General features: G+C 34.3%; 1 pseudogene; it reads left to right on the forward strand.

The window, feature by feature from the left end:
• LOC127835773 (uncharacterized) overlaps window positions 1-15135 on the forward strand; it is a 20024-nt pseudogene that overhangs the window by 811 nt on the left and 4078 nt on the right.

Genomic DNA, 15135 nt, shown 5'->3' on the forward strand with positions numbered 1-15135 from the left:
ACAGGCTAATCTGGAACGACACTTTACGCACTTGCATTAAGCCCAGTTTTCTTAGAACACGACACATATCATGAAGACGATATTACAATGAATTTGTGGTCAACGACGAAATATGTGTTATCACACGGAGCTCTAGATTTAAGTGTAATCCCTCAATTTGACACGAACATGCGTAGGGGCTTATCCGGTTCGAAAGAGCTTTAAATGGTTTAACATATCTATTTAAACATTTTATCGAACGAGTGTCCGCATTTAAAATTAGCTTTAGAAAAAAGTAAATAGATAAATAAAGAAAATGTTCATAAATATTTTCCACTAAAATCGGAAAATAATTTCCGCAACATGATCCGCATTTGTTAACGCTGTGTTTTTTTAAATAACAAATATAAATTTTCACTTCACGTTGTTGGATACTTCAAACACTGCATTTGTACAAACTGAATAAAACTTTCTATCACAGGCATAGTCATCAAGTATTGGGGATCTTAAATAAACATATATAATGCGTCACGCTCTGCGAAATTTTTTTTAAAATGCTTTCACATTAAGTGTCGTCCCAGATTAGACTGTGCAGTCTGCACGGGTTAATCAGGGACGACACTTTCCACCTAAACTGGATTTGTGCTAAGAAGAAACTTTCTATAAACGTAAATATAATAAAAGCGGAAAGTTTCGTCCCTGATTAGCCTGTGCGGACTGCACAGGCTAATCTTGAACGACACTTTGCGCACATGCATTAAACCCCCTTTTCACAGAGCACGGTTAATATGCATTCACCACCTTGTTATAATGGGGTGGGTTTAAGAAAGTAGCCTAAATGAAATAAATATAGCAGTTGAAGAAAATTATCTTTACGACTTTACTGTCAGCAGCGTAGTGCAAGTTGCCCTCTTAAAGAGTCGGTAAAATCGATCCGCTAAGTAATTATGGATTCGTTGTTTGAACTTAAGTTTAACGTTTGCATGTACGAACAAGGAGTTGAAATTGCAACACGCGCTTATCTATATTTGTATGAACAGAGGCAGTTTAAAGGCACGATATTTGAATTACGGACGAGTAGAATGTTGTGATCGTGTATTTAGCTTGCGATTGCATAAGGATGACATGATCGGATTTTTAAGCTTTAGTGTGAACGTGTTTACTGAAAAATCTATCCTGACTGTGATTTTAAATACCATGCGCGTGCTATCACAGTAATTATAAATAGGAGCGAACGCATTTAATATTTTTATTGTAGATCTATTGTATTTCATGTCTCTCCTATTAAGTTATAAGTTACTTAACGAAGATTTGATAAAAGTGAATGATATTAAATTAGACAGTTTCTTAGATCGATAATAATTATTATTTTCATTAACTCCAAAACGTGTCTTTTAAATGTGCTGTTACTGTTACTACTTTAAATTCGACACTTTCAACAAAGGACGAAAAGCTTGCTGGTAGTTTTTTTTTAACTTCAAATAAAGAACATTATAGTTAAAGCATCTTTTAACTGCGCTTAATGCTTGTGCGTAAAATGTCGTTTCAGACGAAATGTGCAGTACGCACATACTTATCAGGGACTATTCACACATGCATTCACCTCACATTTCACAAAACGTGACCCTTTGCATACGTGAATAATATAAGTATTTTCTATTAAAACAGCGTACACATACCGGGCTTCGTGCGGGTATCAACCTGTTGGCCTTACAAAATAAATATTGAAAAATTACCAAAGCACGTCTAAGTTAGACATTCCTAAATCGCCTTTCACAAAACGTAAGCCGTTAGGTAAATATTTTCAAAAGAAAACGTCACACAATGCAAATCAAAATATCAAATGCTATGTGGTGTTTATTTTAAACATTATCGGCAGGTATCGTTTTGTTACGAAAATAATAGCATTTATAGCTTTAAATCCCACTTTAAACACACTGTCGTTATATTAATTTAGCCTTTTGTAAAACGTGTTTAACATGTTGAAACCGAAAACGTACGTATTTTCGATAAGCACGCGTTTTAAGCACTATTTTAAATTGCGTTATGCTACATCTAAATTTCAAACAGAATTTACAATTGTTATTGTTTTGCTTTGTTAATGTTTGTTCGTTGTCTATATATAGAGAACATTTTTTGTATACGAATCTAACTATATCAGTGCTCTATCCTTTTGCAAACGTTAATTTCTTTTTTCAAATTAAGTCTACTACTCAAAGACAACATAATTCATCATAAATCGTAAGCATTTAAAATCTACGTTAAGCAATTATTATCACACATTTATTCAATTAAATCACTTATCGGCGACTAACCGCATATTTTCGGATAATAATTTCTATACAGCGCCGTATACCCATTGATTATCGAAATGTTAAATGACACCCGCTAGTGTATCTACTGGGTCCGCACAATACACACGGATAACTTCATGACGCGCTCAATGGTTTGTATACATTAATCTGATTTAGTCGAATATCTTAGATTTTAATTAACCGAGTAAATGAGATATCGTAGTATTTGTTTGGTCGAAAAAACGCGTTGATTTGTAAAGTGTGTGCTTATACAAGTTTCTGAAAGAATATGACTTTCAATGCCCTGACATATTCACCTTCCAAGGACAAAAAGCCCTGACTTTTGGTTTTGAATACTAAGACATAATTCTTACGCGCTTATTAAAGATTTATTCAGAATGAATGTGCTTATATAAATGTTAAGCGGTGTAGCTTTTGTTGTAATCATATGTAATTGTTTCCCTAAACAAAACAGTCATTTCGGTAAAAATGTAAATAAATAAGTCTATGAACATTTAAACAACTAGAGTCGTCAAATTGTATAGTAACATGTATTAATAGTGGGATATTGTATTATAAGCGGTGATATGAACATTTAGGGTATTGATCGATAGGGTATCAATAACACTTTAAGAAGCAAATGATGCAGTATATTTCTTAATGTAAAGAAGAATCTCTAATAAAATCGAACATCTTATATGCATACGTCCATTGAATGGGTGGGTTCAAGTGAATTAGAATTTCAGATAGGCCATTTTATGTAAAGAATTTAATTATTTCTAATTCCGCTATCGGCAGCGTCCACTAAAATAAGTGACGTCTAATGGGTTTATTTACATTAAATGAAAACGGAATGACTGATTTTACTGATCGCGACATTATTAAATGAACAACATCGTGGTTAACAACCCTGAATATAAGCCGCGCTCTATGAACACCGTGATTAATGCATTTGCTTACAGTGTCGTCCCAGATTAGATTGTGCTGTCGGCACTGTCGACTGTTATGGAAGGAAAATATTTTTCCATTAAACTTCAGTCTATGAAGAAAGTGCCTTCAATGATTGGCCTGTGCGGACAGCACTCGCTAATATAGGATGACACCTTACGCACTTGAATTCAGCCCGTTTCTTCCAGAGCTCGACTTTATAAAGTGCGAAATAGAATGGCACTCTAATGACATTCCAAATATGTCAGACAATATCAGGATCTAAATGTCAGGAATCGCGTTTACGTTGTTTATAAGCTGCTTATTTCAGGTGTTTCTAAGGGCTTGAACCCTTACCCTTACCCAACACGCGTTTAGAGATTTGCCCTTAATATAGGTTTCATTTGCAACATTACATGTATTTGCTTAACTTTAGCAAGACTTTATTAAACACCATTATTAATGCTATGTCCATTTTTTCATACTCAAAACATATCTCTTTCTTTAAAAACATTGCCTGATTTATTATGAATCGCATTCGCATTTTAAAGCAGTTTAAAGTAATTATGATCACAAACCCATTCAATAACGCAGCTTATCGAGCGTCAAATCGCATATTTTCGAATAATAATCTCTTTACGAAGATCGATCACCATTGATGTTTGGAGTATTAAATGGCACCCGCTAGTGTATCTACTGGGTCGCATAATGAACTGGGATAACTTCATGACGCGCTCAATAGCACGTATACTTGAAATCAGATATAATGGGATATCTTAGATGATAATTAACCGAGTAAATGTGACACATGATACATCGCGCTGAAACTAATATTTCATAATAAGCGCTTGATTTAAAACATTTTCTACATGTTTATGATGGAATATTACTGACAAATAATAACTTGTCATGTTGTATGGGATGTATGATAATGATTAAAATATTATTTCAGTGTAAAATAAGATCCCCTTAGTCTACGTATAAATAAAAACATTTAGTTTAAAACAGTTTTTATTATTGGAATCAACATTATGCTAATAATCATCACTTGTTAATTATCGACAGGTTGACCTATTTCCATGGAATATATGTTTGTGTGTTTTCAGTTGACGTTAGCGACCAAATATGACAACCATCGACGATTTAGACGAGGATTTTATCCTGTGTAACGTCTGCAATACGGAGTACGATGACGAGCAAAGAGCTCCGAAACTGTTACCCATGCCTGCACACGGTTATGCAACGATTGCACAACTGAACGCCGTTAAGGGTTCCGTCGTTCGGTGCTTCATTTGCCGCGAGGGAGCATCGAGTATCAAGCGAACTTGACTTTACCAAAGATACAACCATGATGAATATGATGGACATGATAAAGATCCAGAAGAAGTCGTCGACGATTAAATGTTCAGACTGTCCGGACGACAACAAAGGGGAACAATTCTGCAAGGACTGTTTTGTCTTCCTATGCACCGAGTGCAAGAATGCGCATAAGCGCACGCAGCTTACACGAAAACATGCTATTTTATCCATTGAGGATTTAAAGGGCGCAGGTATTGGTAGTTTTTCAAGGAAAGAACTGTGTTCTGTACCTGGGCACGAGGATCAACCCCTCTCGTTTTAATTGCATGGGTGACGACGGCCAAAAGTCGGTATGCACACAATGCGTTGTAGGGGACCATGGTCAATCCAACGGTAATGTAATAAGAAATCTTGACGAAGTATATGACGAAAGCAAACTCCACGTAGAGCGGCTTATTGGAGAGTTGCTGACGAAAATCTCGTTGATAAGCTCAAGTGCCAAAGCGCATGATGCGGAATGCAACGTAATAGAAACGAAACGGAACCAAGTTAATGGCGACGTAGACAAACTGTTCGACGCTCTGGAGGCTACGCTTAGAAAGCGCAGAGCTCAACTTAAGGAGCGGGTCGATGTGATTTGCCAAGAACGCAAATCGTTGACTGCCAAGGAAACGGATAAACTGCAGAATGCGAAGTCAGATATGGAAATTCGTGTAACTATGCATCCCGTATGCTGGTTTTCACTAACAAACCTGAGTTTTTGAATCTAGCAAATACAGTTGTTACGAAGCTTACTCGCTTACTTAACGCCTCCTACGAAGCAAATCGCCCAGATTCGATGGAGATAGGATTTAAAACAAGCGTTGATGAGAAGAAAATTCAGAACATCGTTAATGAAATCGGGGAAATAAAGACCAACATTTTGAGAGCACCATCATAAACTCTCCAAAAATGAACGGCATTCATCGCGTGGAAACCGATGACGTGGCTGATGATGTAGCCAATGACGTAACAGACTTTAAAACTTCCGTATAAAGGACCACCGATCAACCCACCGGGAACATACACAACGAACAAGACTAACAGCGTCGCACCTAAGCCTGTGAACTACATTCGCCCAGCGCCAAAGGTTGAACCCCTGAAATTAGATTTGCTTACCAACGAGGAGACCGTGCAACCGGTGCGAACCCGAGGTTAGTCACGTGGTTTACAAACCTAAAATAAGATCGAATGATAGTCGAACGTCAAGGAAAATTGACTGAGAAACTGTTAATACCATTCAAATGGTTATGTTGTGATCGTTCATGACTTATATATGTACATTGTTCTTTTAATAATGTGAAACCTGTAATCACTACGCAAGTTTAGATTACAAAAGAGAGTCGACTTCCATTGAAACAAAAAAATGCGAATATCATTAAAACAGACGATTGCATTTGATTCATTATAATTTAACAACTTCTTCCGCTAAATGTTAATTTCTTTCATTTATACATCGTCCGGCTTCGTTATAGATATGGTTAATCAAGGGAGATAAGTTTCTATTAGGATGAAACAAATGATCGGTAGGGTCTAAACAAGCATCTGATAACGCATTAAAACATGAGTTGGCTCACAATTTCCCAATGTCATGTTCGGATAAAAAATTATTTAATAATTAAAAGTTCATATATTAATTTATTAAATGACGTTTACTCAAAGATGGCTTCCCCGAATTAACAAATTAGTCCTGACATATTAATATCATTAAAAATATATATATTGTTTTTATACGGACATCTTACGGTACACATTTGAACAAATTATTTCATATCGGTAACATTAATACCGTTTTGGTATACAGCTAGCTTATCGAATAATTGTATTTGTTTGATAGTTAGTGTTACAATAGTTCTATATCAGTATATAATAGACCATGAACCATGTATGTGCGACTCGAATTATGCCTTCATTTAGTTATAAATAACTTATTTCGTTTCAGCTAATGCATTTTATTTGGGGGGGTTTGATACACAAATTTATATTTTTTTGCTTTTTTAATGTTGAGCTATGCATTCATTAACATTTGGCTTGACAATTTGCATTTATTGTTCGCGAAATGCAAAATTAAACTCCTATAAAATATGTAATAGGAACAAAGTTTCAGTTGAGTATATTAGCACGTATATGTTTGGTATGTCCTGTCCGTATCAACCGCAATGCGTTTCCGAACTTTGAGAGTATAAAAATTAGATAAGGAACGCATTTTAGAGGAGCCTTCACTACCGGTGGGTTTGTATATCAATCAGAGAAATACACCACTAGACTGGTGCTGTCGTTTCCATCAAGCATTAAACATTGCATTTAATCATTTAAAAAGCCAATCAATACTTAATTGGCTCCTAAGTCGCTCCTTGAATTAAGTGCTTGCCCCCCTTTTTAGACAGTAACTAAAAAGTTCTTTGGTGATATTAAAAAATTTATTACACGTCGAAATTACATGGGTTTTTTCAGCTTTTTTCTGGTACTACACGTACAATTATACAGTTCCCCTGCGCGATCCGTGCTTTCATATATTATTATTGAGTTTCATTCATATTTACTATTTATTCGCTTCGATCATCAGGTGTCAAGACGAGCCTTCACCCACGACAGAGAACGTCCTGGGAGACCTTTGGCCCTTAAATCTCCGGTCATCACCCCTACGCGGCAGCCGACAATCACTCGGGGATTTCCTAAGTAAGTAACCAGTCATGCAAGGCGGGAATTCTTTGTATATATATTTTCAATATACGTATTCTTAGGTATTTATGAGATGTTAAATTGTAAGCGAGTACATTGATTGTGACTCTTTTTATCTACATTTGATTCGTTAACTTTTGTTTTGACAAAATTTTGTTTGAGGAACTTAAATATTGCTTTTAATATAGGATACAATAACACGTACGCGGCTTGTTGCGAAAACATATCGCATGTTTTATGGTGATTCACAATTCTAACATTAAAGTTGTTGTTATGTCTTTGTCGTGATTCATATTCTTTTTTATTTTCTTGTTTTGGCTCCTTATTCTGTAAATTTTTTGTATGAAACATGTTGTAATATCAGACCAACTTCAACGCCAGGCAAAGGAGATAATTTTGGAAAAGAAAAATCAATGGCTGTTAGGTGAACAGAGTAACTTCCCTTGAAAATATTCGCTTTCAGTAGATGTTATATCCATATGCATTTTAAGTTTTCTCCTTTGTTCTCAGCAACTTTTCGTTTAATATCTTAGTTCTCACTTAATGTATCAGTCAAAAACCCTAGTTTGGTAGTTTCTTTGGCTAGTTTTCTCTCCGTTTGGCTAATTAAAATTAGAAACGTTAATTTTATATCATAGGTATTAACGTTGAAGTCCATGAAACTGGTTGTAATATGTTATGTTAAGTTATCTTTTTAATAAATGTTAAAAGAACATCTGGACTTATAAACGATATCTTAAGAAGAATTCATTAAATGAACAATCAAACTTTTTTAATCTACTGATTTAAAAGCAACTTATGGTTCAAACTTAGTTTCTATTACATCAATACATATTATACTATTGACCAAATAAACGCTATTACATCTAATAGCTGCTTTAACAACGTGTTTTTAATATGAATTTGAACATTGAACTTTGCACAATAAGTATATAATTCGATAAGTTTATTCCCTTTCTAGTTTCTTTTAAATTATCAATAATGTGTACATTAAGATTGTTTGTTGAGATTCCACAACGCAGAATTGTATATTGATAGATTTGTGTTATACAAAATGTATCTATATTCAAATGTAACAATCTGTAGAAAGTACCAAATCCAAGCTCAATTTCATTTTTATTTCTACGAATATCCATGCATAGAGCCAAATTTATAAATAGCTATATGCAGAAAATGTTAAACTTGACTAGATGGTTTTCAGACGAACTGCAAACTAAAAGCAGAATGTTTCTCAAAGACACCGATGAGGACGAAAGTGGTCAGTTATTCGAGAACCTATATATAAAATTCGTTCAGGGAAAACTGGGCTTGTTTATAAGCTAAGTGTCTTCCAAGATTTGCATGTTCAGACGGCACAGGCTAATCAGTGACGAAACTTTTCGCCTTAACTGGATTTATGTTAACAAGAGACTTCCTTTAAACGGCACAGACACATTCACGCGGAAAGCATCATCCCGGATATGCCTGTGCAAAGGATAATCTTGGATGACACGTAACGCACATTCAGCAAGCCCTGTTTTCCAAGGCTAATTTTACCATGCACGCATTGCAGTTGTCATTTAAAATACGTTTACCAAGAAATCATTATACCCGAGTTTGCAGCACAGCGTGAGTGATGTGCACCCCTTTATATATTCCAGTGTTTTATAAATTAACACTCCTGCTGTAAGATGTGTACCATGAGTATACCCATCGTATAACTACTTTAGAGGGATCTTTTCACGTTTTGGTAAATATACAAAATAAAAGAAAATCTTTCAGATTCGCAAATTTTCGTTGTAGTTATGATATTTGAGAGGAAACAGTAATACTGAACATTTACCATGCTCTAAAATATCCATTTTATGCATCGTTTGACGATTTTACAACCTGAAAATTATAAAGCGTTGCAACGCGGAACGATTTCATAATTTCGAGAGTATTGTTGTTGTCGTTAAATTTTGTTACACTACGAGGATTGCTAATATAAAGTATAAATATTACAATTACGGATGGTCGAGTGGTCTAGGCGATAGAATTTTACTCCAGGGGTCAGAGGCTCGAGACCAGTTAAGGGTTACTTTTAAGATCCAAATTTTTACATATCAATATAAAGCATTTACTGACAAACTTCTATACATGCCAAAATCTGTGAAAAAGCCCCATAATACACCACTGCACCAATAAATTGCGCCGATAGTATCCGATAGTTTCCTTATTGATATACTTAACTGTGCGTGTGCTTTTATATTCTATTCCCGTCGCGTCTTAGGCAAACGTCACCTGAATTACTGTTTAAAGTAACTATAATTCTTCAAATAATTGAATGATTCAGAATTCTCAAAAAACCTATGTATATGAATAACAATTATGTCGATAATTGTATAGCATACCTTCAGATAATTGTATACCATACCTTCATGCCATTAATGAATTACAATCATTATATCTGATCTTGAACATAATGTTTTATGGTACCATTTATATCTGACATTGAAATTAACGTTTAATGGTACCTTTGATATCCAAGGATCGTTTTTTTAACACTTTAACAAACATATATCAAGTAGACTTACTATAAATATCCCATATTATATCAAACCTAGTATTTATGCTTGCTGTATACAATATATCAACATGATGATATATTATATAATATGTAGCCTTTGTATGAAATTGTGCATTGTTTTTCCAGAAAATCTCTTCTTCCTTATGTATTGACCAGTACAGATTACTATTTTGTTTTATGCAAAAACGCTTTGGGAGTCCGTTTGAACTCATCAACATCTTTTCCTTAAAATAATGTTATATGGTATGACTGAATTAATACCCCTTTAATTTAATACACCCTTCCAAAAGCCAAATATAAGGGATGAAAATTGTACATTCTTGTGTCAAAATTGTCACGTTGCAGTGTTCTCCCTTGCATTTAATTATATCTTTATGCTAATGTCTAATTCATTGATATTTTAAATGCCCGTTTCAGCCGAAAACTCGTCACTTTTCACCTTACCTTCACCATCAGCTACGACATCATCATCTCATCATCATCATCATCATCATCATCATCATCATCATCATCATCTCATCATCATCATCACATCATCATCATCATCATCATCATCATCATCATCATCATCATCTCATCATCATCATCGTAATCATAACGTAATCATCATAATCACCATAACCAACAGAATCATCATCATAAAAGGCGAAAATACTTTTGTAGTTTAATTTCCGTACCGTTATCACAACAAACATGCACAAAATACGTATACGATTAAACATCGCAATGCAATTTACAGACGGGCGGTCGTTCCAACTCGTAATACGATGTCAGTCTACGCCTATTAGGAAAGGTTAACCATGTGTATTAATAAAGCGGTTTGATGTGACGATGCTTATTGTATTATATCCATTGTGTTCCCGATCATTTCATTTCTGTAAGTCTAACCATTGGACAACGTTCAGAGAGTGATGTTGTTATCCACTGTGTTTTGGATACCTTTTGTTTCATACTCACTTCCAATCAGTCCTAATTATTGAATGTTCATATGATTATGTTATATTTGATATTATACTTGTATAATACTATAATTCATGTACGTGAAGTTAGCACAGTTTACGGAGGATAATATCATGTTTCTCCTAAACTAATTGTTTTGAAGGTGTTTGTTGATCGGGGGTAACTGGTTGAATAGAACTGTCATACTATAACAAAACACATGGAATATTTTGTTAAAACGTAACTCTTTGTATTATCGTCTTTGTTTTTACAAACCAGTTGATTGGCTTAACGCTTAATACGCTTCAAACACTAACTTCCCATTGCATTTTGTATCGCTTGTTCACAATCGGGCATTATGTGAATTTCGTATACGCATTGTAAAAATGTCTAAATGTTTCACAGGTTGGAAAAAAATCTCAAATGTTGTCAACATGTTGCTTTATTTTGTGGTTGCATGCGGCAAATATGCCGTAAATATTATGTATTTAAAGTCGCCGAAAGCTTTATGTACCGTGTATTTTTCTTAATATGTCTAAACAACAAATATTTATAAAACTTTCAGATTGAACCATTCTTTCTTATACCAATATGTATTAATATTTACTCTGGTAATATCACTAGTAATTTAAATGTGCATTTTACGTGGGTATTGGTTTTATATAATAATGTTAAATTGTCATAATACATGGATTTCATACAGTGTATATTACTCACAGTTCGACATACATTTTGTCGATCTTTACGTAAAATGACAGGGCCAGCTCAACTAAGTCGATGGTAATATGAAAACGACCTTCGTGTTGCTTTTGTTTCTCTGCGAGACAATTCAATGTGTTGCTAATTTACTTGGATTGAAGTAATGTTAATTCATTATGCGCTGCGCTTTTTAACAAACATGTTTACCTTTTTTTATACGTCTGTATGAGCACTTTGTAGGAATCGATTGTAATTGTATTGTTCATGAATTCATGAATTTATAAACAAGCCATAATTTACTTTTTTTGATAAGCGTGCGATGTGAATGAGCAAACTGGTGTATTTTGCTCTATTTCTTGTTATGAAAATCATCGAACAACCACTATTTCTATTTAATATTTAATTACATAATTACAGTTCTAAATGCGTTTTATTTGCATATCAATATTGAAATGCAAACAAGTAAATAAACTGATGCTGTTGCATAATCCTGTTCGGTGAAGTAAAATAATATAGTTGCGTAAATAATAGCGTTTGTAATGAATGTTAGATCCAGATAAAGGCCTCGCACTGTGTGTTGTTTATAAGCCACGTTCTGGGAAAAGTAAGCTTAATGTGTGTGTGTTAAGTGTTGCCCCGGATAAGCATTTGTCCGTACCAGAGACGATACTTTCTGCTTTGATGGGCATTTTCATTTAAAGGAAGTCTCATCTTAGCGCAAATCCATTTTAATCGGAAAGTTTCGTCCCGAATGAGGCTGCGTGCAATGCTTAGTCTTATAAGTGACGACACTTCATGCAGCAGGACAAATTTTCCCAGAACGAGATTCGTATTTAATAATCGAAGTCATTCAAATGCATTTCGTTGTTGATCATTCAGAAGCTCAGGACAAAGACAATGAGCAAGAACGACAACTTCCGAAAACGCCACAGTCTCCGATAACCTCCCCTGAAGAACCTGTTTCAAAAATCAGCCGCTAAACAGTACGTTTCAAAGCTTCCATTCGAAGATAAATAATAGCGTTTACTTGCCAATGGGTTACCAGTCACCCCCCACGTGATATGACCTCATCGCTGAAATTTGGGGCCAAATCGCCATCGGTGCCGGAATTTGAGAGCAGTAGGCCTACGTTCATAAATACTTGTAAGTTATATATAAACATTTCAGTTTGTTTTGTTTTAATTCACCTGAGCACAACGTGCTCAATGGTAAGCTTTTGTGAAAACCTTATGTCCGTCGTCCGTCGCGCGTCGTCAACATTTGCTTTGAACACTAGAGGCCACATTTATTGTTCGATCTTTATGTAATTGGTCATTAGATTTTTCCCTATGAGAACTCATACGAGTTTGAAAATGGTTCCTGTGGGTTGAAAACATTGCCGCCAGGGGACGGGGCATTTTTACGTATATGGCTATATTAGAACCTTGTTAGCACTCTAGTGGTCTCATTTATTTGCTGATCATCATGAAACTTGGTTGGAAGATTTGTTTTAATAATATCTTGGATGAGTTCGAAAATGTTTCTGTCTGTTAACATCATGGCCGCCAGGGGCGGGGCATTTACCCTAATATGGATATTGTAAAACCTAGTTCACTCTCTCTACAGGGGATGGGACATTAATCATTATATTGCTATAGTAAAACCTAATGTTAACACTCTTAAAGTCACATTTATTGTTCAATTTTTATGAAACATTGTCTAATGATATCTTGGCTGCGCAGAACATGTCAGTTCCTTTGTGTCTCAGATGAGCGACTTTGGGCCTTTCATTCCCTCTGGTTGTAAGACGCATTTTTCTGTGCATGATTATGCATTATTACTCATTAGTTTTTTATTTTATAAATATAATGTGAACAATATTTTTTGTTTATAAACATGTACGTAATTGCCAAAATCGATTACTTTAAACAGATCTGGATATGACGTTTATCGCTGTAATAAATTACACCGTCTAAGGTAGAAATTGCACTAGCAGCAGTTAAGAAACATACCATATTGTCCGGAAAAAAATACAGCATTCATTAGCATAAGAGAAATCTTTCAACAAAACCGTGTTTTGATTGGCACCCCTCTTGAATTGTGAATGTTCATACAAACAGTTTACCCCGCCTATCCACTCACTATGAAAGTACCGAATTCTTGTTTAAGAACAATACAGTGATCATTTGCACCGTGTGTTTTTCAATGAGTCTTACGACACGTTAAATTTATGAATAAGGTAATATTGTTTAATTATTAGTATTAGGCGCTTAAAGTCATTTATTCCCACTGCCTCACACAACATACCCCAAAATAGGGTATATAGGTCGGCTTAAACTTCTTCGTAGTTACCTTTTCACATGAGTTCCAATTTAACAACAATTACTCATTCGAATCTCTATTTAAAATAAACCGTTCTTCAGTTGATGTTAATATATACATTTGGATTAGGAGATTTGATCAAATTTAGTAAAAACGATCGCAAACTTACAAGTTATTTTTATAATTGTTGCGATAACTAAACATAGTAAAGGGTCTGCGCAAAAAAACAAAAGTATATCCGGAAAGTGGAAATAAATAACTGTTTATGTCTTATAATATGTTTAAAAAATATGAATACAAACACTTAAGTATTGTTTATTTTGAATATTTGCATCTTATTGTAAGATATGTCCTACGATGTTAAATCAGACAGATTATTAAGCAGTACAGGCTAAAAATTTGTATACTTAACAAATATTAAATTCCCAAACGAGGTGTGCCGGTTTATTCTTGACTTTTTCGATGAAAATGCTTATGAAACAAGTCCATAATTAAGTTTGCGAAAGGGTTACATGTTTATTGAAAGTATTGGTATATCATTAAGGCGCATGCGCAGTGCATAAGGATTCTGTCGACAAGAACTCGGATCAAAGGAAAGGTACCGTTTTGCGTCATGTGTGACTAAGTAATTTACGTTTGCGACGAATGTGACGTGTGTTATATATATAAGTATATATATATAAATATAAATAATATATATTATATATATATATATCTATATAGATTATATATATATATATATTATATATATTATATATATATATCTATATATATATATATATATATATATATATATGTGGAACATGTATTCAAAGGTGGCGAATCCAATTGTTCGACTTATTGTAGAAATTTTGCTATGGATTTTTACATGATGTGTACATGATTTTAGTTGATGTGTTGTGTTTTAACATGCAGTTGATAAAAGCAGTAAGTTAACTGAATTATTTGGTAGAAACCTTAATGCGTTTAGTTGCAAGTCTCTCTAGAGCTGTTGTTGCTTCTATAGAGTGAGCTTGGTTTGTGACTGCCTTGAAGTTTCAACTGTATCAAACGTTTCACATGTATTTACTATAGGACTCGTAGTTATCGTATCATGGTTGTTTTGATTTTAATATAAAGGAAGTCCATTTATCTGTAGTTGTGCATGTGTACTGACTGCGCCAAACAGTGAGTTTTCTATATGATGTTTTGCAATATTAAGTAATTGTATTACTCTTTATGACCTATTGTGACGAACACTTGTGAAAAAAAAACATGCTTATAGTGTGCGAATATAATGTTCACCTTAATTTATGTGGCTAGATTGCACAGTATAGTACAAATATCTTTTAAGATGTCTCTGAATTATTAATAGTTTATGCTACGGTATATAATTAACATATTGCTGTAGAAAGTTTGTTTTGCTATTAAAGTTAGCGCACGCCAGAA

The sequence above is a fragment of the Dreissena polymorpha genome, chromosome 6 (assembly GCF_020536995.1).
Source record: "Dreissena polymorpha isolate Duluth1 chromosome 6, UMN_Dpol_1.0, whole genome shotgun sequence".
NCBI lineage: Eukaryota > Metazoa > Mollusca > Bivalvia > Myida > Dreissenidae > Dreissena > Dreissena polymorpha.